The 20,000-nt window shown below is 45.8% G+C and overlaps 59 non-coding genes and 3 pseudogenes across 59 annotated transcripts in view; all 62 read left to right on the forward strand.

The window, feature by feature from the left end:
* LOC133433447 (5S ribosomal RNA) overlaps positions 1-76 on the forward strand; it is a 119-nt gene extending 43 nt beyond the window's left edge. Inside the window, exon 1 of the ribosomal RNA XR_009777653.1 lies at positions 1-76. This exon is cut by the window's left edge and continues 43 nt beyond it. This is a non-coding gene — a ribosomal RNA (5S ribosomal RNA).
* A 199-nt stretch (positions 77-275) lies between these two features.
* Positions 276-394, forward strand: LOC133433222 (5S ribosomal RNA). The gene has a single exon (XR_009777437.1). It is a non-coding gene; the product is annotated as a 5S ribosomal RNA (ribosomal RNA).
* Positions 395-611: 217 nt separating this feature from the next.
* On the forward strand, positions 612-720 carry LOC133433074 (5S ribosomal RNA; annotated as a pseudogene).
* Positions 721-939: 219 nt separating this feature from the next.
* On the forward strand, positions 940-1,058 carry LOC133433014 (5S ribosomal RNA). The gene has a single exon (XR_009777245.1). It is a non-coding gene; the product is annotated as a 5S ribosomal RNA (ribosomal RNA).
* Positions 1,059-1,257: 199 nt separating this feature from the next.
* On the forward strand, positions 1,258-1,376 carry LOC133433155 (5S ribosomal RNA). Its single transcript, XR_009777374.1, has one exon. It is a non-coding gene; the product is annotated as a 5S ribosomal RNA (ribosomal RNA).
* A 199-nt stretch (positions 1,377-1,575) lies between these two features.
* On the forward strand, positions 1,576-1,694 carry LOC133433368 (5S ribosomal RNA). Its single transcript, XR_009777578.1, has one exon. It is a non-coding gene; the product is annotated as a 5S ribosomal RNA (ribosomal RNA).
* A 199-nt stretch (positions 1,695-1,893) lies between these two features.
* On the forward strand, positions 1,894-2,012 carry LOC133432940 (5S ribosomal RNA). Its single transcript, XR_009777174.1, has one exon. It is a non-coding gene; the product is annotated as a 5S ribosomal RNA (ribosomal RNA).
* A 199-nt stretch (positions 2,013-2,211) lies between these two features.
* LOC133433049 (5S ribosomal RNA) lies at positions 2,212-2,330 on the forward strand. The gene has a single exon (XR_009777278.1). It is a non-coding gene; the product is annotated as a 5S ribosomal RNA (ribosomal RNA).
* A 218-nt stretch (positions 2,331-2,548) lies between these two features.
* LOC133433031 (5S ribosomal RNA) lies at positions 2,549-2,667 on the forward strand. Its single transcript, XR_009777261.1, has one exon. It is a non-coding gene; the product is annotated as a 5S ribosomal RNA (ribosomal RNA).
* Positions 2,668-2,883: 216 nt separating this feature from the next.
* LOC133433448 (5S ribosomal RNA) lies at positions 2,884-3,002 on the forward strand. The gene has a single exon (XR_009777654.1). It is a non-coding gene; the product is annotated as a 5S ribosomal RNA (ribosomal RNA).
* A 199-nt stretch (positions 3,003-3,201) lies between these two features.
* On the forward strand, positions 3,202-3,320 carry LOC133433223 (5S ribosomal RNA). Its single transcript, XR_009777438.1, has one exon. It is a non-coding gene; the product is annotated as a 5S ribosomal RNA (ribosomal RNA).
* Positions 3,321-3,537: 217 nt separating this feature from the next.
* Positions 3,538-3,646, forward strand: LOC133433075 (5S ribosomal RNA; annotated as a pseudogene).
* A 219-nt stretch (positions 3,647-3,865) lies between these two features.
* On the forward strand, positions 3,866-3,984 carry LOC133433572 (5S ribosomal RNA). Its single transcript, XR_009777773.1, has one exon. It is a non-coding gene; the product is annotated as a 5S ribosomal RNA (ribosomal RNA).
* A 199-nt stretch (positions 3,985-4,183) lies between these two features.
* LOC133433530 (5S ribosomal RNA) lies at positions 4,184-4,302 on the forward strand. The gene has a single exon (XR_009777733.1). It is a non-coding gene; the product is annotated as a 5S ribosomal RNA (ribosomal RNA).
* Positions 4,303-4,502: 200 nt separating this feature from the next.
* Positions 4,503-4,621, forward strand: LOC133433369 (5S ribosomal RNA). Its single transcript, XR_009777579.1, has one exon. It is a non-coding gene; the product is annotated as a 5S ribosomal RNA (ribosomal RNA).
* A 199-nt stretch (positions 4,622-4,820) lies between these two features.
* On the forward strand, positions 4,821-4,939 carry LOC133432941 (5S ribosomal RNA). Its single transcript, XR_009777175.1, has one exon. It is a non-coding gene; the product is annotated as a 5S ribosomal RNA (ribosomal RNA).
* Positions 4,940-5,138: 199 nt separating this feature from the next.
* LOC133432998 (5S ribosomal RNA) lies at positions 5,139-5,257 on the forward strand. The gene has a single exon (XR_009777230.1). It is a non-coding gene; the product is annotated as a 5S ribosomal RNA (ribosomal RNA).
* A 199-nt stretch (positions 5,258-5,456) lies between these two features.
* On the forward strand, positions 5,457-5,575 carry LOC133433224 (5S ribosomal RNA). The gene has a single exon (XR_009777439.1). It is a non-coding gene; the product is annotated as a 5S ribosomal RNA (ribosomal RNA).
* A 217-nt stretch (positions 5,576-5,792) lies between these two features.
* LOC133433068 (5S ribosomal RNA) lies at positions 5,793-5,911 on the forward strand (annotated as a pseudogene).
* A 190-nt stretch (positions 5,912-6,101) lies between these two features.
* LOC133432984 (5S ribosomal RNA) lies at positions 6,102-6,220 on the forward strand. The gene has a single exon (XR_009777216.1). It is a non-coding gene; the product is annotated as a 5S ribosomal RNA (ribosomal RNA).
* A 217-nt stretch (positions 6,221-6,437) lies between these two features.
* Positions 6,438-6,556, forward strand: LOC133433053 (5S ribosomal RNA). The gene has a single exon (XR_009777282.1). It is a non-coding gene; the product is annotated as a 5S ribosomal RNA (ribosomal RNA).
* Positions 6,557-6,819: 263 nt separating this feature from the next.
* Positions 6,820-6,938, forward strand: LOC133432932 (5S ribosomal RNA). The gene has a single exon (XR_009777167.1). It is a non-coding gene; the product is annotated as a 5S ribosomal RNA (ribosomal RNA).
* A 199-nt stretch (positions 6,939-7,137) lies between these two features.
* On the forward strand, positions 7,138-7,256 carry LOC133433362 (5S ribosomal RNA). Its single transcript, XR_009777572.1, has one exon. It is a non-coding gene; the product is annotated as a 5S ribosomal RNA (ribosomal RNA).
* A 216-nt stretch (positions 7,257-7,472) lies between these two features.
* On the forward strand, positions 7,473-7,591 carry LOC133433287 (5S ribosomal RNA). Its single transcript, XR_009777499.1, has one exon. It is a non-coding gene; the product is annotated as a 5S ribosomal RNA (ribosomal RNA).
* Positions 7,592-7,790: 199 nt separating this feature from the next.
* LOC133433416 (5S ribosomal RNA) lies at positions 7,791-7,909 on the forward strand. The gene has a single exon (XR_009777624.1). It is a non-coding gene; the product is annotated as a 5S ribosomal RNA (ribosomal RNA).
* Positions 7,910-8,108: 199 nt separating this feature from the next.
* Positions 8,109-8,227, forward strand: LOC133433463 (5S ribosomal RNA). The gene has a single exon (XR_009777668.1). It is a non-coding gene; the product is annotated as a 5S ribosomal RNA (ribosomal RNA).
* Positions 8,228-8,443: 216 nt separating this feature from the next.
* On the forward strand, positions 8,444-8,562 carry LOC133433300 (5S ribosomal RNA). The gene has a single exon (XR_009777511.1). It is a non-coding gene; the product is annotated as a 5S ribosomal RNA (ribosomal RNA).
* Positions 8,563-8,761: 199 nt separating this feature from the next.
* LOC133433464 (5S ribosomal RNA) lies at positions 8,762-8,880 on the forward strand. The gene has a single exon (XR_009777669.1). It is a non-coding gene; the product is annotated as a 5S ribosomal RNA (ribosomal RNA).
* A 217-nt stretch (positions 8,881-9,097) lies between these two features.
* On the forward strand, positions 9,098-9,216 carry LOC133433550 (5S ribosomal RNA). The gene has a single exon (XR_009777752.1). It is a non-coding gene; the product is annotated as a 5S ribosomal RNA (ribosomal RNA).
* Positions 9,217-9,415: 199 nt separating this feature from the next.
* On the forward strand, positions 9,416-9,534 carry LOC133433573 (5S ribosomal RNA). Its single transcript, XR_009777774.1, has one exon. It is a non-coding gene; the product is annotated as a 5S ribosomal RNA (ribosomal RNA).
* A 199-nt stretch (positions 9,535-9,733) lies between these two features.
* On the forward strand, positions 9,734-9,852 carry LOC133433574 (5S ribosomal RNA). The gene has a single exon (XR_009777775.1). It is a non-coding gene; the product is annotated as a 5S ribosomal RNA (ribosomal RNA).
* A 199-nt stretch (positions 9,853-10,051) lies between these two features.
* Positions 10,052-10,170, forward strand: LOC133433319 (5S ribosomal RNA). The gene has a single exon (XR_009777530.1). It is a non-coding gene; the product is annotated as a 5S ribosomal RNA (ribosomal RNA).
* A 216-nt stretch (positions 10,171-10,386) lies between these two features.
* On the forward strand, positions 10,387-10,505 carry LOC133433156 (5S ribosomal RNA). The gene has a single exon (XR_009777375.1). It is a non-coding gene; the product is annotated as a 5S ribosomal RNA (ribosomal RNA).
* A 198-nt stretch (positions 10,506-10,703) lies between these two features.
* On the forward strand, positions 10,704-10,822 carry LOC133433317 (5S ribosomal RNA). Its single transcript, XR_009777528.1, has one exon. It is a non-coding gene; the product is annotated as a 5S ribosomal RNA (ribosomal RNA).
* Positions 10,823-11,037: 215 nt separating this feature from the next.
* Positions 11,038-11,156, forward strand: LOC133433578 (5S ribosomal RNA). The gene has a single exon (XR_009777779.1). It is a non-coding gene; the product is annotated as a 5S ribosomal RNA (ribosomal RNA).
* A 199-nt stretch (positions 11,157-11,355) lies between these two features.
* On the forward strand, positions 11,356-11,474 carry LOC133433157 (5S ribosomal RNA). Its single transcript, XR_009777376.1, has one exon. It is a non-coding gene; the product is annotated as a 5S ribosomal RNA (ribosomal RNA).
* A 199-nt stretch (positions 11,475-11,673) lies between these two features.
* Positions 11,674-11,792, forward strand: LOC133433214 (5S ribosomal RNA). The gene has a single exon (XR_009777429.1). It is a non-coding gene; the product is annotated as a 5S ribosomal RNA (ribosomal RNA).
* Positions 11,793-12,009: 217 nt separating this feature from the next.
* Positions 12,010-12,128, forward strand: LOC133432945 (5S ribosomal RNA). The gene has a single exon (XR_009777179.1). It is a non-coding gene; the product is annotated as a 5S ribosomal RNA (ribosomal RNA).
* A 217-nt stretch (positions 12,129-12,345) lies between these two features.
* Positions 12,346-12,464, forward strand: LOC133433015 (5S ribosomal RNA). Its single transcript, XR_009777246.1, has one exon. It is a non-coding gene; the product is annotated as a 5S ribosomal RNA (ribosomal RNA).
* Positions 12,465-12,663: 199 nt separating this feature from the next.
* LOC133433442 (5S ribosomal RNA) lies at positions 12,664-12,782 on the forward strand. The gene has a single exon (XR_009777649.1). It is a non-coding gene; the product is annotated as a 5S ribosomal RNA (ribosomal RNA).
* A 200-nt stretch (positions 12,783-12,982) lies between these two features.
* On the forward strand, positions 12,983-13,101 carry LOC133433370 (5S ribosomal RNA). Its single transcript, XR_009777580.1, has one exon. It is a non-coding gene; the product is annotated as a 5S ribosomal RNA (ribosomal RNA).
* A 199-nt stretch (positions 13,102-13,300) lies between these two features.
* LOC133433489 (5S ribosomal RNA) lies at positions 13,301-13,419 on the forward strand. Its single transcript, XR_009777694.1, has one exon. It is a non-coding gene; the product is annotated as a 5S ribosomal RNA (ribosomal RNA).
* A 200-nt stretch (positions 13,420-13,619) lies between these two features.
* On the forward strand, positions 13,620-13,738 carry LOC133433371 (5S ribosomal RNA). Its single transcript, XR_009777581.1, has one exon. It is a non-coding gene; the product is annotated as a 5S ribosomal RNA (ribosomal RNA).
* A 199-nt stretch (positions 13,739-13,937) lies between these two features.
* On the forward strand, positions 13,938-14,056 carry LOC133432942 (5S ribosomal RNA). The gene has a single exon (XR_009777176.1). It is a non-coding gene; the product is annotated as a 5S ribosomal RNA (ribosomal RNA).
* Positions 14,057-14,255: 199 nt separating this feature from the next.
* Positions 14,256-14,374, forward strand: LOC133433372 (5S ribosomal RNA). Its single transcript, XR_009777582.1, has one exon. It is a non-coding gene; the product is annotated as a 5S ribosomal RNA (ribosomal RNA).
* A 199-nt stretch (positions 14,375-14,573) lies between these two features.
* Positions 14,574-14,692, forward strand: LOC133433373 (5S ribosomal RNA). Its single transcript, XR_009777583.1, has one exon. It is a non-coding gene; the product is annotated as a 5S ribosomal RNA (ribosomal RNA).
* Positions 14,693-14,909: 217 nt separating this feature from the next.
* Positions 14,910-15,028, forward strand: LOC133433453 (5S ribosomal RNA). Its single transcript, XR_009777659.1, has one exon. It is a non-coding gene; the product is annotated as a 5S ribosomal RNA (ribosomal RNA).
* A 199-nt stretch (positions 15,029-15,227) lies between these two features.
* On the forward strand, positions 15,228-15,346 carry LOC133433532 (5S ribosomal RNA). The gene has a single exon (XR_009777735.1). It is a non-coding gene; the product is annotated as a 5S ribosomal RNA (ribosomal RNA).
* A 200-nt stretch (positions 15,347-15,546) lies between these two features.
* On the forward strand, positions 15,547-15,665 carry LOC133433374 (5S ribosomal RNA). The gene has a single exon (XR_009777584.1). It is a non-coding gene; the product is annotated as a 5S ribosomal RNA (ribosomal RNA).
* Positions 15,666-15,864: 199 nt separating this feature from the next.
* LOC133432943 (5S ribosomal RNA) lies at positions 15,865-15,983 on the forward strand. Its single transcript, XR_009777177.1, has one exon. It is a non-coding gene; the product is annotated as a 5S ribosomal RNA (ribosomal RNA).
* A 199-nt stretch (positions 15,984-16,182) lies between these two features.
* LOC133433375 (5S ribosomal RNA) lies at positions 16,183-16,301 on the forward strand. The gene has a single exon (XR_009777585.1). It is a non-coding gene; the product is annotated as a 5S ribosomal RNA (ribosomal RNA).
* Positions 16,302-16,500: 199 nt separating this feature from the next.
* On the forward strand, positions 16,501-16,619 carry LOC133433377 (5S ribosomal RNA). The gene has a single exon (XR_009777586.1). It is a non-coding gene; the product is annotated as a 5S ribosomal RNA (ribosomal RNA).
* Positions 16,620-16,836: 217 nt separating this feature from the next.
* On the forward strand, positions 16,837-16,955 carry LOC133433147 (5S ribosomal RNA). The gene has a single exon (XR_009777366.1). It is a non-coding gene; the product is annotated as a 5S ribosomal RNA (ribosomal RNA).
* A 199-nt stretch (positions 16,956-17,154) lies between these two features.
* Positions 17,155-17,273, forward strand: LOC133433159 (5S ribosomal RNA). Its single transcript, XR_009777378.1, has one exon. It is a non-coding gene; the product is annotated as a 5S ribosomal RNA (ribosomal RNA).
* A 199-nt stretch (positions 17,274-17,472) lies between these two features.
* On the forward strand, positions 17,473-17,591 carry LOC133433378 (5S ribosomal RNA). The gene has a single exon (XR_009777587.1). It is a non-coding gene; the product is annotated as a 5S ribosomal RNA (ribosomal RNA).
* Positions 17,592-17,790: 199 nt separating this feature from the next.
* Positions 17,791-17,909, forward strand: LOC133433213 (5S ribosomal RNA). The gene has a single exon (XR_009777428.1). It is a non-coding gene; the product is annotated as a 5S ribosomal RNA (ribosomal RNA).
* Positions 17,910-18,126: 217 nt separating this feature from the next.
* Positions 18,127-18,245, forward strand: LOC133433267 (5S ribosomal RNA). The gene has a single exon (XR_009777480.1). It is a non-coding gene; the product is annotated as a 5S ribosomal RNA (ribosomal RNA).
* A 199-nt stretch (positions 18,246-18,444) lies between these two features.
* On the forward strand, positions 18,445-18,563 carry LOC133433160 (5S ribosomal RNA). The gene has a single exon (XR_009777379.1). It is a non-coding gene; the product is annotated as a 5S ribosomal RNA (ribosomal RNA).
* Positions 18,564-18,762: 199 nt separating this feature from the next.
* LOC133433268 (5S ribosomal RNA) lies at positions 18,763-18,881 on the forward strand. Its single transcript, XR_009777481.1, has one exon. It is a non-coding gene; the product is annotated as a 5S ribosomal RNA (ribosomal RNA).
* A 217-nt stretch (positions 18,882-19,098) lies between these two features.
* LOC133433383 (5S ribosomal RNA) lies at positions 19,099-19,217 on the forward strand. The gene has a single exon (XR_009777592.1). It is a non-coding gene; the product is annotated as a 5S ribosomal RNA (ribosomal RNA).
* A 197-nt stretch (positions 19,218-19,414) lies between these two features.
* Positions 19,415-19,533, forward strand: LOC133433469 (5S ribosomal RNA). Its single transcript, XR_009777674.1, has one exon. It is a non-coding gene; the product is annotated as a 5S ribosomal RNA (ribosomal RNA).
* A 199-nt stretch (positions 19,534-19,732) lies between these two features.
* Positions 19,733-19,851, forward strand: LOC133433215 (5S ribosomal RNA). Its single transcript, XR_009777430.1, has one exon. It is a non-coding gene; the product is annotated as a 5S ribosomal RNA (ribosomal RNA).
* The last annotated feature ends 149 nt before the right edge of the window (positions 19,852-20,000 follow it).

The raw sequence follows: 20,000 nt of genomic DNA on the forward strand, positions 1-20,000 counted from the left end.
CTCAGAAGCTAAGCAGGGTCGGGCCTGGTTAGTACTTGGATGGGAGACCGCCTGGGAATACCAGGTGCTGTAAGCTTTTTCAACCAGCAGAGAGCGCTCTCGCTTAATCTACTTACACATATTTCAACGTGGTAACAGCGACAGCTCACGTCCTAAAGTGTTTTGCACATGGTTAAGGCACTTTAACTCCAACAAATAAAACCAACAAATCAATGACTTATATTCTATGACTTATCTTCAACTCCATATAAGAGGTATTTCAAGCTGCAGCTTCTGCTTACGGCCATACCAGCCTGGATGCGCCCGATCTCGTCTGATCTCGGAAGCTAAGCAGGGTCGGGCCTGGTTAGTACTTGGATGGGAGACCGCTTGGGAATACCAGGTGCTGTAAGCTTTTTCAACCAGCAGAGAACGCTCTTGCTTAATCTACCCACACATATTTCAACGTGGTAACAGCGACAGCTCACGTCCTAAAGTGTTTTGCACATAATTAAGGCACCTTAACTCCAACAAATAAGCGCTTCTAAATTATTATCACCAACAAATCAATGACATATATTCTATGACTTATCTTCAACTCCATATAAGATGTATTTCAAGCTGCAGCTTCTGCTTACGGCCATACCAGCCTGGATGCGCCTGATCTCGGAAGCTAAGCAGGGTCGGGCCTGGTTAGTACTTCGATGGGAGACTGCCTGGGAATACCAGGTGCTGAAAAAGCTTTTTCAACCAGCAGAGAACGCTCTCGCTTAATCTACCCACACATATTTCAACGTGGTAACAGCGACCGCTCACGTCCTAAAGTGTTTTTCACATGGTTAAGGCACTTTAACTCCAACAAATAAGCGCTTCTAAATTAATATCACCAACAAATCAATGACTTATATTATATGACTTATCTTCAACTCCATATAAGAGGTATTTCAAGCAGCAGCTTCTGCTTACGGCCATACCAGCCTGGATGCGCCCGATCTCGTCTGATCTCGGAAGCTAAGCAGGGTCGGGAATGGTTAGTACTTGGATGGGAGACCGCCTGGGAATACCAGGTGCTGTAAGCATTTTCAACCAGCAGAAAGCGCTCTCGCTTAATCTACCCACACATATTTCAACGTGGTAACAGCGACAGCTCACGTCCTAAAGTGTTTTGCACATGGTTAAGGCACTTTAACTCCAACAAATAAAACCAAAAAATCAATGACTTATATTCTATGACTTATCTTCAACTCCATATAAGAGGTATTTCAAGCTGCAGCTTCTGCTTACGGCCATACCAGCCTGGATGCGCCCGATCTCGTCTGATCTCGGAAGCTAAGCAGGGTCGGGCCTGGTTAGTACTTGGATGGGAGACCGCCTGGGAATACCAGGTGCTGTAAGCTTTTTCAACCAGCAGAGAGTGCTCTCGCTTAATCTACCCACACATATTTCAACGTGGTAACAGCGACAGCTCACGTCCTAAAGTGTTTTGCACATGGTTAAGGCACTTTAACTCCAACAAATAAAACCAACAGATCAATGACTTATATTCTATGACTTATCTTCAACTCCATATAAGAGGTATTTCAAGCTACAGCTTCTGCTTACGGCCATACCAGCCTGGATGCGCCCGATCTCGTCTGATCTCGGAAGCTAAGCAGGGTCGGGCCTGGTTAGTACTTGGATGGGAGACCGCCTGGGAATAGCAGGTGCTGTAAGCTTTTTCAACCTGCAGAGAGCGCTCTCGCTTAATCTACCCACACATATTTCAACGTGGTAACAGCGACAGCTCACGTCCTAAAGGGTTTTGCACATGGTTAAGGCGCTTTAACTCCAACAAATAAAACCAACAAATCAATGACTTATATTCTATGACTTATCTTCAACTCCATATAAGAGGTATTTCAAGCAGGAGCTTCTGCTTACGGCCATACCAGCCTGGATGCGCCCAATCTCGTCTGATCTCGGAAGCTAAGCAGGGTCGGGCCTGGTTAGTACTTGAATGGGAGACCGCCTGGGAATACCAGGTGCTGTAAGTTTTTTCAACCAGCAGAGAGCGCTCTCGCTTAATCTACCCACACATATTTCAACGTGGTAAAAGCGACAGCTCACGTCCTAAAGTGTTTTGCACATGGTTAAGGCACTTTAACTCCAACAAATAAAACCAACAAATCAATGACTTATATGCTATGACTTATCTTCAACTCCATATAAGAGGTATTTCAAGCTGCAGCTTCTGCTTACGGCCATACCAGCCTTGATGCGCCCGATCTCGTCTGATCTTGGAAGCTAAGCAGGGTAGGGCCTGGTTAGTACTTGGATCGGAGACCGCCTGGGAGTACCAGGTGCTGTAAGCTTTTTCAACCAGCAGAGAACGCTCTCGCTTAATCTAGCCACACATATTTCAACGTGGTAACAGCGACAGCTCACGTCCTAAAGTGTTTTGCACCATGGTTAAGGCACTTTAACTCCAACAAATAAGCGCTTCTAAATTATTATCACCAACAAATCAATGACTTATATTATATGACTTATCTTCAACTCCATATAAGAGGTATTTCAAGCTGCAGCTTCTGCTTAGGGCCATACCAGCCTGGATGCGCCCAAACTCGTCTGATCTCGGAAGCTAAGCAGGGTCGGGCCTGGTTAGTACTTGGATGGGAGACCGCCTGGGAATACCAGGTGCTGTAAGCTTTTTCAACCAGCAGAGAACGCTCTCGCTTAATCTACCCGCACATATTTCAACGTGGTAACAGCGACAGCTCACGTCCTAAAGTGTTTTGCACATGGTTAAGGCACTTTAACTCCAACAAATAAGCGCTTCTAAATTATTATCACCAACAAATCATGACTTATATTATATGACTTATCTTCAACTCCATATAAGAGGTATTTCAAGCTGCAGCTTCAGCTTACGGCCATACCAGCCTGGATGCGCCCGATCTCGTCTGATCTCAGAAGCTAAGCAGGGTCGGGCCTGGTTAGTACTTGGATGGGAGACCGCCTGGGAATACCAGGTGCTGTAAGCTTTTTCAACCAGCAGAGAGCGCTCTCGCTTAATCTACTTACACATATTTCAACGTGGTAACAGCGACAGCTCACGTCCTAAAGTGTTTTGCACATGGTTAAGGCACTTTAACTCCAACAAATAAAACCAACAAATCAATGACTTATATTCTATGACTTATCTTCAACTCCATATAAGAGGTATTTCAAGCTGCAGCTTCTGCTTACGGCCATACCAGCCTGGATGCGCCCGATCTCGTCTGATCTCGGAAGCTAAGCAGGGTCGGGCCTGGTTAGTACTTGGATGGGAGACCGCTTGGGAATACCAGGTGCTGTAAGCTTTTTCAACCAGCAGAGAACGCTCTTGCTTAATCTACCCACACATATTTCAACGTGGTAACAGCGACAGCTCACGTCCTAAAGTGTTTTGCACATAATTAAGGCACCTTAACTCCAACAAATAAGCGCTTCTAAATTATTATCACCAACAAATCAATGACATATATTCTATGACTTATCTTCAACTCCATATAAGATGTATTTCAAGCTGCAGCTTCTGCTTACGGCCATACCAGCCTGGATGCGCCTGATCTCGGAAGCTAAGCAGGGTCGGGCCTGGTTAGTACTTCGATGGGAGACTGCCTGGGAATACCAGGTGCTGAAAAAGCTTTTTCAACCAGCAGAGAACGCTCTCGCTTAATCTACCCACACATATTTCAACGTGGTAACAGCGACCGCTCACGTCCTAAAGTGTTTTGCACATAGTTAAGGCACCTTAACTCCAACAAATAAGCGCTTCTAAATTATTATCACCAACAAATCAATGACATATATTCTATGACTTATCTTCAACTCCATATAAGAAGTATTTCAAGCTGCAGCTTCTGCTTACGGCCATACCAGCCTGGATGCGCCTGATCTCGTCTGATCTCGGAAGCTAAGCAGGGTCGGGCCTGGTTAGTACTTGGATGGGAGACTGCCTGGGAGTACCAGGTGCTGTAAGCTTTTTCAACCAGCAGAGAACGCTCTCGCTTAATCTAGCCACACATATTTCAACGTGGTAACTGCGACAGCTCACGTCCTAAAGTGTTTTGCACATGGTTAAGGCACTTTAACTCCAACAAATAAAACCAACAGATCAATGACTTATATTCTATGACTTATCTTCAACTCCATATAAGAGGTATTTCAAGCTGCAGCTTCTACTTACGGCCATACCAGCCTGGATGCGCCCGGTCTCGTCTGATCTCGGAAGCTAAGCAGGGTCGGGCCTGGTTAGTACTTGGATGGGAGACCGCCTGGGAATACCAGGTGCTGTAAGCTTTTTCAACCTGCAGTAGAGCGCTCTCGCTTAATCTACCGACACATATTTCAACGTGGTAACAGCGACAGCTCACGTCCTAAAGTGTTTTGCACATGGTTAAGGCACTTTAACTCCAACAAATAAAACCAACAGATCAATGACTTATATTCTATGACTTATCTTCAACTCCATATAAGAGGTATTTCAAGCTACAGCTTCTGCTTACGGCCATACCAGCCTGGATGCGCCCGATCTCGTCTGATCTCGGAAGCTAAGCAGGGTCGGGCCTGGTTAGTACTTGGATGGGAGACCGCCTGGGAATAGCAGGTGCTGTAAGCTTTTTCAACCTGCAGAGAGCGCTCTCGCTTAATCTACCCACACATATTTCAACGTGGTAACAGCGACAGCTCACGTCCTAAAGGGTTTTGCACATGGTTAAGGCGCTTTAACTCCAACAAATAAAACCAACAAATCAATGACTTATATTCTATGACTTATCTTCAACTCCATATAAGAGGTATTTCAAGCAGGAGCTTCTGCTTACGGCCATACCAGCCTGGATGCGCCCAATCTCGTCTGATCTCGGAAGCTAAGCAGGGTCGGGCCTGGTTAGTACTTGAATGGGAGACCGCCTGGGAATACCAGGTGCTGTAAGTTTTTTCAACCAGCAGAGAGCGCTCTCGCTTAATCTACCCACACATATTTCAACGTGGTAAAAGCGACAGCTCACGTCCTAAAGTGTTTTGCACATGGTTAAGGCACTTTAACTCCAACAAATAAAACCAACAGATCAATGACTTATATTCTATGACTTATCTTCAACTCCATATAAGAGGTATTTCAAGCTACAGCTTCTGCTTACGGCCATACCAGCCTGGATGCGCCCGATGTCGTCTGATCTCGGAAGCTAAGCAGGGTCGGGCCTGGTTAGTACTTGGATGGGAGACCGCCTGGGAATAGCAGGTGCTGTAAGCTTTTTCAACCTGCAGAGAGCGCTCTCGCTTAATCTACCCACACATATTTCAACGTGGTAAAAGCGACAGCTCACGTCCTAAAGTGTTTTGCACATGGTTAAGGCACTTTAACTCCAACAAATAAAACCAACAAATCAATGACTTATATTCTATGACTTATCTTCAACTCCATATAAGAGGTATTTCAAGCTGCAGCTTCTGCTTACGGCCATACCAGCCTGGATGCGCCCGATCTCGTCTGATCTCGGAAGCTAAGCAGGGTCGGGCCTGGTTAGTACTTGGATGGGAGACCGCTTGGGAATACCAGGTGCTGTAAGCTTTTTCAACCAGCAGAGAACGCTCTTGCTTAATCTACCCACACATATTTCAACGTGGTAACAGCGACAGCTCACGTCCTAAAGTGTTTTGCACATAATTAAGGCACCTTAACTCCAACAAATAAGCGCTTCTAAATTATTATCACCAACAAATCAATGACATATATTCTATGACTTATCTTCAACTCCATATAAGATGTATTTCAAGCTGCAGCTTCTGCTTACGGCCATACCAGCCTGGATGCGCCTGATCTCGTCTGATCTCGGAAGCTAAGCAGGGTCGGGCCTGGTTAGTACTTCGATGGGAGACTGCCTGGGAATACCAGGTGCTGAAAAAGCTTTTTCAACCAGCAGAGAACGCTCTCGCTTAATCTACCCACGCATATTTCAACGTGGTAACAGCGACCGCTCACGTCCTAAAGTGTTTTGCACATGGTTACTCCAACAAATAAAACCAACAAATCAATGACTTATATGCTATGACTTATCTTCAACTCCATATAAGAGGTATTTCAAGCTGCAGCTTCTGCTTACGGCCATACCAGCCTTGATGCGCCCGATCTCGTCTGATCTTGGAAGCTAAGCAGGGTAGGGCCTGGTTAGTACTTGGATGGGAGACCGCCTGGGATTACCAGGTGCTGTAAGCTTTTTCAACCAGCAGAGAACGCTCTCGCTTAATCTAGACACACATATTTCAACGTGGTAACAGCGACAGCTCACGTACTAAAGTGTTTTGCACATGGTTAAGGCACTTTAACTCCAACAAATAAGCGCTTCTAAATTATTATCACCAACAAATCAATGACTTATATTCTATGACTTATCTTCAACTCCATATAAGAGGTATTTCAAGCTGCACCTTCTGCTTAGGGCCATACCAGCCTGGATGCGCCCGAACTCGTCTGATCTGGGAAGCTAAGCAGGGTCGGGCCTGGTTAGTACTTGGATGGGAGACCGCCTGGGAATACCAGGTGCTGTAAGCTTTTTCAACCAGCAGAGAACGCTCTCGCTTAATCTACAGCACCAGGAATACCAGGTGCTGTAAGCTTTTTCAACCAGCAGAGAACGCTCTCGCTTAATCTAGCCACACATATTTCAACGCGGTAACAGCGACAGCTCACGTCCTAAAGTGTTTTGCACATGGTTAAGGCACTTTAACTCCAACAAATAAAACCAACAGATCAATGACTTATATTCTATGTTTATCTTCAACTCCATATAAGAGGTATTTCAAGCTGCAGCTTCTGCTTACGGCCATACCAGCCTGGATGCGCCCGGTCTCGTCTAATCTCGGAAGCTAAGCAGGGTCGGGCCTGGTTAGTACTTGGATGGGAGACCGCCTGGGAATACCAGGTGCTGTAAGCTTTTTCAACCTGCAGAGAGCGCTCTCGCTTAATCTACCCACACATATTTCAACGTGGTAACAGCGACAGCTCACGTCCTAAAGTGTTTTGCACATGGTTAAGGCACTTTAACTCCAACAAATAAAACCAACAGATCAATGACTTATATTCTATGACTTATCTTCAACTCCATATAAGAGGTATTTCAAGCTGCAGCTTCTGCTTAGGGCCATACCAGCCTGGATGCGCCCGATCTCGTCTGATCTCGGAAGCTAAGCAGGGTCGGGCCTGGTTAGTACTTGGATGGGAGACCGCCTGGGAATACCAGGTGCTGTAAGCTTTTTCAACCTGCAGAGAGCGCTTTCGCTTAATCTACCCACACATATTTCAACGTGGTAACAGCGACAGCTCACGTCCTAAAGTGTTTTGCACATGGTTAAGGCACTTTAACTCCAACAAATAAGCGCTTCTAAATTATTATCACCAACAAATCAATGACTTGTATTATATACTTATCTTCAACTCCATATAAGAAGTATTTCAAGCTGGAGCTTCAGCTTACGGCCATACCAGCCTGGATGCGCCCGATCTCGTCTGATCTCGGAAGCTAAGCAGGATCGGGCCTGGTTAGTACTTGGATGGGAGACCGCCTGGGAATACCAGGTGCTGTAAGCTTTTTCAACCAGCAGAGAGCGCTCTCGCTTAATCTACCCACACATATTTCAACGTGGTAACAGCGACAGCTCACGTCCTAAAGTGTTTTCCACATGGTTAAGGCACTTTAACTCCAACAAATAAAACCAACAGATCAATGACTTATATTCTATGACTTATCTTCAACTCCATATAAGAGGTATTTCAAGCTGCAGCTTCTGCTTTCGGCCATACCAGCCTGGATGCGCCCGATCTCGTCTGATCTCGGAAGCTAAGCAGGGTTGGGCCTGGTTAGTACTTGGATGGGAGACCGCCTGGGAATACCAGGTGCTGTAAGTTTTTTCAACCTGCAGAGAGCGGTCTCGCTTAATCTACCCACACATATTTCAACGTGGTAACAGCGACAGCTCCCGTCCTAAAGTGTTTTGCACATGGTTAAGGCACTTTAACTCCAACAAATAAAACCAACAAATCAATGACTTATATGCTATGACTTATCTTCAACTCCATATAAGAGGTATTTCAAGCTGCAGCTTCTGCTTACGGCCATACCAGCCTTGATGCGCCCGATCTCGTCTGATCTTGGAAGCTAAGCAGGGTAGGGCCTGGTTAGTACTTGGATGGGAGACCGCCTGGGAATACCAGGTGCTGTAAGCTTTTTCAACCAGCAGAGAACGCTCTCGCTTAATCTAGCCACACATATTTCAACGTGGTAACAGCGACAGCTCACGTCCTAAAGTGTTTTGCACATGGTTAAGGCACTTTAACTCCAACAAATAAGCGCTTCTAAATTATTATCACCAACAAATCAATGACTTGTATTATATACTTATCTTCAACTCCATATAAGAAGTATTTCAAGCTGGAGCTTCAGCTTACGGCCATACCAGCCTGGATGCGCCCGATCTCGTCTGATCTCGGAAGCTAAGCAGGATCGGGCCTGGTTAGTACTTGGATGGGAGACCGCCTGGGAATACCAGGTGCTGTAAGCTTTTTCAACCAGCAGAGAGCGCTCTCGCTTAATCTACCCACACATATTTCAACGTGGTAACAGCGACAGCTCCCGTCCTAAAGTGTTTTGCACATGGTTAAGGCACTTTAACTCCAACAAATAAAACCAACAAATCAATGACTTATATGCTATGACTTATCTTCAACTCCATATAAGAGGTATTTAGAGCTGCAGCTTCTGCTTACGGCCATACCAGCCTTGATGCGCCCGATCTCGTCTGATCTTGGAAGCTAAGCAGGGTAGGGCCTGGTTAGTACTTGGATGGGAGACCGCCTGGGAATACCAGGTGCTGTAAGCTTTTTCAACCAGCAGAGAACGCTCTCGCTTAATCTAGCCACACATATTTCAACGTGGTAACAGCGACAGCTCACGTCCTAAAGTGTTTTGCACATGGTTAAGGCACTTTAACTCCAACAAATAAGCGCTTCTAAATTATTATCACCAACAAATCAATGACTTATATTATATGACTTATCTTCAACTCCATATAAGAGGTATTTCAAGCTGCAGCTTCTGCTTAGGGCCATACCAGCCTGGATGCGCCCGAACTCGTCTGATCTCGGAAGCTAAGCAGGGTCGGGCCTGGTTAGTACTTGGATGGGAGACCGCCTGGGAATACCAGGTGCTGTAAGCTTTTTCAACCAGCAGAGAGGACTCTCGCTTAATCTACCCGCACATATTTCAACGTGGTAACAGCGACAGCTCTCGTCCTAAAGTGTTTTGCACATGGTTAAGGCACTTTAACTCCAACAAATAAAACCAACAAATCAATGACATATATTCTATGACTTATCTTCAACTCCATATAAGAGGTATTTCAAGCTGCAACTTCTGCTTACGGCCATACCAGCCTGGATGCGCCCAATCTCGTCTGATCTCGGAAGCTAAGCAGGGTCGGGCCTGGTTAGTACTTGGATGGGAGACCGCCTGGGAATACCAGGTGCTGTAAGTTTTTTCAACCTGCAGAGAGCGCTCTCGCTTAATCTACCCACACATATTTCAACGTGGTAACAGCGACAGCTCCCGTCCTAAAGTGTTTTGCACATGGTTAAGGCACTTTAACTCCAACAAATAAAACCAACAAATCAATGACTTATATGCTATGACTTATCTTCAACTCCATATAAGAGGTATTTCAAGCTGCAGCTTCTGCTTAGGGCCATACCAGCCTGGATGCGCCCGAACTCATCTGATCTCGGAAGCTAAGCAGGGTCGGGCCTGGTTAGTACTTGGATGGGAGACCGCCTGGGAATACCAGGTGCTGTAAGTTTTTTCATCCAGCAGAGAGGACTCTCGCTTAATCTACCCGCACATATTTCAACGTGGTATCAGCGACAGCTCTTGTCCTAAAGTTTTTTGCACATGGTTAAGGCACTTTAACTCCAACAAATAAAACCAACAAATCAATGACATATATTCTATGACTTATCTTCAACTCCATATAAGAGGTATTTCAAGCTGCAACTTCTGCTTACGGCCACACCAGCCTGGATGCGCCCGATCTCGTCTGATCTCGGAAGCTAAGCAGGGTCGGGCCTGGTTAGTACTTGGATGGGAGACCGCCTGGGAATACCAGGTGCTGTAAGCTTTTTCAACCAGCAGAGAACGCTCTCGCTTAATCTACCCACACATATTTCAACGTGGTAACAGCGACAGCTCACGTCCTAAAGTGTTTTGCACATGGTTAAGGCACTTTAACTCCAACAAATAAGCGCTTCTAAATTATCATCACCAACAAATCAATGACTTGTATTATATACTTATCTTCAACTCCATATCAGAGGTATTTCAAGCTGCAGCTTCAGCTTACGGCCATACCAGCCTGGATGCGCCCGATCTCGTCTGATCTCGGAAGCTAAGCAGGGTCGGGCCTGGTTAGTACTTGGATGGGAGACCGCCTGGGAATACCAGGTGCTGTAAGCTTTTTCACCAGCAGAGAGCGCTCTCGCTTAATCTACCCACACATATTTCAACGTGGTAACAGCGACAGCTCACGTCCTAAAGTGTTTTGCACATGGTTAAGGCACTTTAACTCCAACAAATAAAACCAACAAATCAATGACTTATATGCTATGACTTATCTTCAACTCCATATAAGAGATATTTCAAGCTGCAGCTTCTGCTTACGGCCATACCAGCCTGGATGCGCCTGATCTCGTCTGATCTCGGAAGCTAAGCAGGGTCGGGCCTGGTTAGTACTTGGATGGGAGACCGCCTGGGAATACCAGGTGCTGTAAGCTTTTTCAACCAGCAGAGAACGCTCTCGCTTAATCTACCCACACATATTTCAACGTGGTAACAGCGACAACTCACGTCCTAAAGTGTTTTGCACATGGTTAAGGCACTTTAACTCCAACAAATAAGCGCTTCTAAATTATTATCACCAACAAATCAATGACTTATATTATGACTTATCTTCAACTCCATATCAGACGTATTTCAAGCTGCAGCTTCTGCTTAAGGCCATACCAGCCTGGATGCGCCCGATCTCGTCTGATCTCGGAAGCTAAGCAGGGTCGGGCCTGGTCAGTACTTGGATGGGAGACCGCCTGGGAATACCAGGTGCTGTAAGCTTTTTCAACCAGCAGAGAGCGCTCTCGCTTAATCTAACCACACATATTTCAACGTGGTAACAGCGACAGCTCACGTCCTAAAGTCTTTTGCACATGGTTAAGGCACTTTAACTCCGACAAATAAAACCAACAAATCAATGACTTATATTCTATGACTTATCTTCAACTCCATATAAGAGGTATTTCAAGCTGCAGCATCTGCTTACGGCCATACCAGCCTGGATGCGCCCGATCTCGTCTGATCTCGGAAGCTAAGCAGGGTCGGGCCTGGTTAGTACTTGGATGGGAGACCGCCTGGGAATACCAGGTGCTGTAAGCTTTTTCAACCAGCAGAGAACGCTCTCGCTTAATCTACCCACACATATTTCAACGTGGTAACAGCGACAGCTCACGTCCTAAATTGTTTTGCACATAGTTAAGGCACTTTAACTCCAACAAATAAAACCAACAAATCAATGACTTTTATTCTATGACTTATCTTCAACTCCATATAAGAGGTATTTCAAGCAGGAGCTTCTGCTTACGGCCATACCAGCCTGGATGCGCCCGATCTCGTCTGATCTCGGAAGCTAAGCAGGGTCGGGCCTGGTTAGTACTTGGATGGGAGACCGCCTGGGAATACCAGGTGCTGTAAGCATTTTCAAACAGCAGAGAGCGCTCTCGCTTAATCAACGCACACATATTTCAACGTGGTAACAGCGACAGCTCACGTCCTAAAGTGTTTTTCACATGGTTAAGGCACTTTAACTCCAACAAATAAGCGCTTCTAAATTATTATCACCAACAAATCAATGACTTGTATTATATAACTTATCTTCAACTCCATATCAGAGGTATTTCAAGCTGCAGCTTCTGCTTACGGCCATACCAGCCTGGATGCGCCCGATCTCGTCTGATCTCGGAAGCTAAGCAGGGTCAGGCCTGGTTAATACTTGGATGGGAGACCGCCTGGGAATACCAGGTGCTGTAAGCATTTTCAACCAGCAGAGAGCGCTCTCGCTTAATCTACCCACACATATTTCAACGTGGTAACAGCGACAGCTCACGTCCAAAAGTGTTTTTCACATGGTTAAGGCACTTTAACTCCAACAAATAAGCGCTTCTAAATTAATATCACCAACAAATCAATGACTTATATTATATGACTTATCTTCAACTCCATATAAGAGGTATTTCAAGCAGCAGCTTCTGCTTACGGCCATACCAGCCTGGATGCGCCCGATCTCGTCTGATCTCGGAAGCTAAGCAGGGTCGGGAATGGTTAGTACTTGGATGGGAGACCGCCTGGGAATACCAGGTGCTGTAAGCATTTTCAACCAGCAGAAAGCGCTCTCGCTTAATCTACCCACACATATTTCAACGTGGTAACAGCGACAGCTCACGTCCTAAAGTGTTTTGCACATGGTTAAGGCACTTTAACTCCAACAAATAAAACCAACAGATCAATGACTTATATTCTATGACTTATCTTCAACTCCATATAAGAGGTATTTCAAGCTGCAGCTTCTACTTACGGCCATACCAGCCTGGATGCGCCCGGTCTCATCTGATCTCGGAAGCTAAGCAGGGTCGGGCCTGGTTAGTACTTGGATGGGAGACCGCCTGGGAATACCAGGTGCTGTAAGCTTTTTCAACCTGCAGTAGAGCGCTCTCGCTTAATCTACCGACACATATTTCAACGTGGTAACAGCGACAGCTCACGTCCTAAAGTGTTTTGCACATGGTTAAGGCACTTTAACTCCAACAAATAAAACCAACAGATCAATGACTTATATTCTATGACTTATCTTCAACTCCATATAAGAGGTATTTCAAGCTACAGCTTCTGCTTACGGCCATACCAGCCTGGATGCGCCCGATCTCGTCTGATCTCGGAAGCTAAGCAGGGTCGGGCCTGGTTAGTACTTGGATGGGAGACCGCCTGGGAATAGCAGGTGCTGTAAGCTTTTTCAACCTGCAGAGAGCGCTCTCGCTTAATCTACCCACACATATTTCAACGTGGTAACAGCGACAGCTCACGTCCTAAAGGGTTTTGCACATGGTTAAGGCGCTTTAACTCCAACAAATAAAACCAACAAATCAATGACTTATATTCTATGACTTATCTTCAACTCCATATAAGAGGTATTTCAAGCAGGAGCTTCTGCTTACGGCCATACCAGCCTGGATGCGCCCAATCTCGTCTGATCTCGGAAGCTAAGCAGGGTCGGGCCTGGTTAGTACTTGGATGGGAGACCGCCTGGGAATACCAGGTGCTGTAAGCTTTTTCAACCTGCAGTAGAGCGCTCTCGCTTAATCTACCGACACATATTTCAACGTGGTAACAGCGACAGCTCACGTCCTAAAGTGTTTTGCACATGGTTAAGGCACTTTAACTCCAACAAATAAAACCAACAGATCAATGACTTATATTCTATGACTTATCTTCAACTCCATATAAGAGGTATTTCAAGCTACAGCTTCTGCTTACGGCCATACCAGCCTGGATGCGCCCGATCTCGTCTGATCTCGGAAGCTAAGCAGGGTCGGGCCTGGTTAGTACTTGGATGGGAGACCGCCTGGGAATAGCAGGTGCTGTAAGCTTTTTCAACCTGCAGAGAGCGCTCTCGCTTAATCTACCCACACATATTTCAACGTGGTAACAGCGACAGCTCACGTCCTAAAGGGTTTTGCACATGGTTAAGGCGCTTTAACTCCAACAAATAAAACCAACAAATCAATGACTTATATTCTATGACTTATCTTCAACTCCATATAAGAGGTATTTCAAGCAGGAGCTTCTGCTTACGGCCATACCAGCCTGGATGCGCCCAATCTCGTCTGATCTCGGAAGCTAAGCAGGGTCGGGCCTGGTTAGTACTTGAATGGGAGACCGCCTGGGAATACCAGGTGCTGTAAGTTTTTTCAACCAGCAGAGAGCGCTCTCGCTTAATCTACCCACACATATTTCAACGTGGTAAAAGCGACAGCTCACGTCCTAAAGTGTTTTGCACATGGTTAAGGCACTTTAACTCCAACAAATAAAACCAACAGATCAATGACTTATATTCTATGACTTATCTTCAACTCCATATAAGAGGTATTTCAAGCTACAGCTTCTGCTTACGGCCATACCAGCCTGGATGCGCCCGATCTCGTCTGATCTCGGAAGCTAAGCAGGGTCGGGCCTGGTTAGTACTTGGATGGGAGACCGCCTGGGAATAGCAGGTGCTGTAAGCTTTTTCAACCTGCAGAGAGCGCTCTCGCTTAATCTACCCACACATATTTCAATGTGGTAAAAGCGACAGCTCAAGTCCTAAAGTGTTTTGCACATGGTTAAGGCACTTTAACTCCAACAAATAAAACCAACAGATCAATGACTTATATTCTATGACTTATCTTCAACTCCATATAAGAGGTATTTCAAGCTACAGCTTCTGCTTACGGCCATACCAGCCTGGATGCGCCCGATCTCGTCTGATCTCGGAAGCTAAGCAGGGTCGGGCCTGGTTAGTACTTGGATGGGAGACCGCCTGGGAATAGCAGGTGCTGTAAGCTTTTTCAACCAGCAGAGAGCGCTCTCGCTTAATCTACCCACACATATTTCAACGTGGTAACAGCGACAGCTCACGTCCTAAAGGGTTTTTCACATGGTTAAGGCACTTTAACTCCAACAAATATGCGCTTCTAAATTATTATCACCAACAAATCAATGACTTATATTATATGACTTATCTTCAACTCCATATAAGAGGTATTTCAAGCTGCAGCTTCAGCTTACGGCCATACCAGCCTGGATGCGCCCGATCTCGTCTGATCTCGGAAGCTAAGCAGGGTCGGGCCTGGTTAGTACTTGGATGGGAGACTGCCTGGGAGTACCAGGTGCTGTAAGCTTTTTCAACCAGCAGAGAACGCTCTCGCTTAATCTAGCCACACATATTTCAACGTGGTAACTGCGACAGCTCACGTCCTAAAGTGTTTTGCACATGGTTAAGGCACTTTAACTCCAACAAATAAAACCAACAGATCAATGACTTATATTCTATGACTTATCTTCAACTCCATATAAGAGGTATTTCAAGCTGCAGCTTCTACTTACGGCCATACCAGCCTGGATGCGCCCGGTCTCGTCTGATCTCGGAAGCTAAGCAGGGTCGGGCCTGGTTAGTACTTGGATGGGAGACCGCCTGGGAATACCAGGTGCTGTAAGCTTTTTCAACCTGCAGTAGAGCGCTCTCGCTTAATCTACCGACACATATTTCAACGTGGTAACAGCGACAGCTCACGTCCTAAAGTGTTTTGCACATGGTTAAGGCACTTTAACTCCAACAAATAAAACCAACAGATCAATGACTTATATTCTATGACTTATCTTCAACTCCATATAAGAGGTATTTCAAGCTACAGCTTGTGCTTACGGCCATACCAGCCTGGATGCGCCCGATCTCGTCTGATCTCGGAAGCTAAGCAGGGTCGGGCCTGGTTAGTACTTGGATGGGAGACCGCCTGGGAATAGCAGGTGCTGTAAGCTTTTTCAACCTGCAGAGAGCGCTCTCGCTTAATCTACCCACACATATTTCAACGTGGTAACAGCGACAGCTCACGTCCTAAAGGGTTTTGCACATGGTTAAGGCGCTTTAACTCCAACAAATAAAACCAACAAATCAATGACTTATATTCTATGACTTATCTTCAACTCCATATAAGAGGTATTTCAAGCAGGAGCTTCTGCTTACGGCCATACCAGCCTGGATGCGCCCAATCTCGTCTGATCTCGGAAGCTAAGCAGGGTCGGGCCTGGTTAGTACTTGAATGGGAGACCGCCTGGGAATACCAGGTGCTGTAAGTTTTTTCAACCAGCAGAGAGCGCTCTCGCTTAATCTACCCACACATATTTCAACGTGGTAAAAGCGACAGCTCACGTCCTAAAGTGTTTTGCACATGGTTAAGGCACTTTAACTCCAACAAATAAAACCAACAGATCAATGACTTATATTCTATGACTTATCTTCAACTCCATATAAGAGGTATTTCAAGCTACAGCTTCTGCTTACGGCCATACCAGCCTGGATGCGCCCGATCTCGTCTGATCTCGGAAGCTAAGCAGGGTCGGGCCTGGTTAGTACTTGGATGGGAGACCGCCTGGGAATAGCAGGTGCTGTAAGCTTTTTCAACCTGCAGAGAGCGCTCTCGCTTAATCTACCCACACATATTTCAACGTGGTAAAAGCGACAGCTCACGTCCTAAAGTGTTTTGCACATGGTTAAGGCACTTTAACTCCAACAAATAAAACCAACAGATCAATGACTTATATTCTATGACTTATCTTCAACTCCATATAAGAGGTATTTCAAGCTACAGCTTCTGCTTACGGCCATACCAGCCTGGATGCGCCCGATCTCGTCTGATCTCGGAAGCTAAGCAGGGTCGGGCCTGGTTAGTACTTGGATGGGAGACCGCCTGGGAATAGCAGGTGCTGTAAGCTTTTTCAACCAGCAGAGAGCGCTCTCGCTTAATCTACCCACACATATTTCAACGTGGTAACAGCGACAGCTCACGTCCTAAAGGGTTTTTCACATGGTTAAGGCACTTTAACTCCAACAAATATGCGCTTCTAAATTATTATCACCAACAAATCAATGACTTATATTATATGACTTATCTTCAACTCCATATAAGAGGTATTTCAAGCTGCAGCTTCAGCTTACGGCCATACCAGCCTGGATGCGCCCGATCTCGTCTGATCTCGGAAGCTAAGCAGGTTCGGGCCTGGTTAGTACTTGGATGGGAGACCGCCTGGGAATATCAGGTGCTGTAAGCCTTTTCAACCAGCAGAGAGCGCTCTCGCTTAATCTACCCACACATATTTCAAAGTGGTAACAGCGACAGCTCACGTCCTAAAGTGTTTTGCACATGGTTAAGGCACTTTAACTCCAACAAATAAAACCAACAAATCAATGACTTATATTCTATGACTTATCTTCAACTCCATATCAGAGGTATTTCAAGCTGCAGCTTCTGCTTACGGCCATACCAGCCTGGATGCGCCCGATCTCGTCTGATCTCGGAAGCTAAGCAGGGTCGGGCCTGGTTAGTACTTGGATGGGAGACCGCCTGGGAATACCAGGTGCTGTAAGCTTTTTCAACCAGCAGAGAGCGCTCTCGCTTAATCTACCCACACATATTTCAACGTGGTAACAGCGACAGCTCACGTCCTAAAGTGTTTTGCACATGGTTAAGGCACTTTAACTCCAACAAATAAAACCAACAGATCAATGACTTATATTCTATGACTTATCTTCAACTCCATATAAGAGGTATTTCAAGCTACAGCTTCTGCTTACGGCCATACCAGCCTGGATGCGCCCGATCTCGTCTGATCTCGGAAGCTAAGCAGGGTCGGGCCTGGTTAGTACTTGGATGGGAGACCGCCTGGGAATAGCAGGTGCTGTAAGCTTTTTCAACCTGCAGAGAGTGCTCTCGCTTAATCTACCCACACATATTTCAACGTGGTAACAGCGACAGCTCACGTCCTAAAGGGTTTTGCACATGGTTAAGGCACTTTAACTCCAACAAATAAAACCAACAAATTAATGACTTATATGCTATGACTTATTTTCAACTCCATATAAGAGGTATTTCAAGCTGCAGCTTCTGCTTACAGCCATACCAGCCTGGATGCGCCCGATCTCGTCTGATCTCGGAAGCTAAGCAGGGTCGGGCCTGGTTAGTACTTGGATGGGAGACCGCCTGGGAATACCAGGTGCTGTAAGCTTTTTCAACCAGCAGAGAGCGCTCTCGCTTAATCTACCCACACATATTTCAACGTGGTAACAGCGACAGCTCACGTCCTAAAGGGTTTTTCACATGGTTAAGGCACTTTAACTCAAACAAATATGCGCTTCTAAATTATTATCACCAACAAATCAATGACTTATATTATATGACTTATCTTCAACTCCATATAAGAGGTATTTCAAGCTGCAGCTTCAGCTTACGGCCATACCAGCCTGGATGCGCCCGATCTCGTCTGATCTCGGAAGCTAAGCAGGGTCGGGCCTGGTTAGTACTTGGATGGGAGACCGCCTGGGAATATCAGGTGCTGTAAGCTTTTTCAACCAGCAGAAAGCGCTCTCGCTTAATCTACCCACACATATTTCAAAGTGGTAACAGCGACAGCTCACGTCCTAAAGTGTTTTGCACATGGTTAAGGCACTTTAACTCCAACAAATAAAACCAACAAATCAATGACTTATATTCTATGACTTATCTTCAACTCCATATCAGAGGTATTTCAAGCTGCAGCTTCTGCTTACGGCCATACCAGCCTGGATGCGCCCGATCTCGTCTGATCTCGGAAGCTAAGCAGGGTCGGGCCTGGTTAGTACTTGGATGGGAGACCGCCTGGGAATACCAGGTGCTGTAAGCTTTTTCAACCAGCAGAGAGCGCTCTCGCTTAATCTACCCACACATATTTCAACGTGGTAACAGCGACAGCTCACGTCCTAAAGTGTTTTGCACATGGTTAAGGCACTTTAACTCCAACAAATAAAACCAACAAATCAATGACTTATATTCTATGACTTATCTTCAACTCCATATAAGAGGTATTTCAAGCTGCAGCTTCTGCTTACGGCCATACCAGCCTGGATGCGCCCGATCTCGTCTGATCTCGGAAGCTAAGCAGGGTCGGGCCTGGTTAGTACTTGAATGGGAGACCGCCTGGGAATACCAGGTGCTGTAAGCTTTTTCAACCAGCAGAGAGCGCTCTCGCTTAAAACTACCCACACAAATTTCAACGTGGTAACAGCGACAGCTCACGTCCTAAAGTGTTTTGCACATGGTTAAGGCACTTTAACTCCAACAAATAAGCGCTTCTAAATTATTATCACCAACAAATCAATGACTTATATTATATGACTATCTTCAACTCCATATAAGAGGTATTTCAAGCTGCAGCTTCAGCTCACGGCCATACCAGCCTGGATGCGCCCGATCTCGTCTGATCTCGGAAGCTAAGCAGGGTCGGGCCTGGTTAGTACTTGGATGGGAGACCGCCTGGGAATACCAGGTGCTGTAAGCTTTTTCAACCTGCAGAGAGCGCTCTCGCTTAATCTACCCACACATTTTAACGTGGTAACAGCGACAGCTCACGTCCTAAAGTGTTTTGCACATGCTTAAGGCACCTTAACTCCAACAAATAAAACCAACAGATCAATGACTTATATTCTATGACTTATCTTCAACTCCATATAAGAGGTATTTCAAGCTGCAGCTTCTGCTTACGGCCATACCAGCCTGGATGCGCCCGATCTAGTCTGATCTCGGAAGCTAAGCAGGGTCGGGCCTGGTTAGTACTTGGATGGGAGACCGCCTGGGAATACCAGGTGCTGTAAGCTTTTTCAACCAGCAGAGAACGCTCTCGCTTAATCTACCCACACATATTTCAACGTGGTAACAGCGACAGCTCACGTCCTAAAGTGTTTTGCACATGGTTAAGGCACTTTAACTCCGACAAATAAAACCAACAAATCAATGACTTATATTCTATGACTTATCTTCAACTCCATATAAGAGGTATTTCAAGCTGCAGCTTCTGCTTACGGCCATACCAGCCTGGATGCGCCCGATCTCGTCTGATCTCGGAAGCTAAGCAGGGTCGGGCCTGGTTAGTACTTGGATGGGAGACCGCCTGGGAATACCAGGTGCTGTAAGCATTTTCAACCAGCAGAGAGCGCTCTCGCTTAATCTACCCACACATATTTCAACGTGGTAACAGCGACAGCTCACGTCCTAAAGTGTTTTGCACATGGTTAAGGCACTTTAACTCCAACAAATAAAACCAACAAATCAATGACTTATATTC

The sequence above is a fragment of the Cololabis saira genome, unplaced genomic scaffold (assembly GCF_033807715.1).
Source record: "Cololabis saira isolate AMF1-May2022 unplaced genomic scaffold, fColSai1.1 scf044, whole genome shotgun sequence".
NCBI classification, from domain to species: Eukaryota; Metazoa; Chordata; class Actinopteri; order Beloniformes; family Belonidae; genus Cololabis; species Cololabis saira.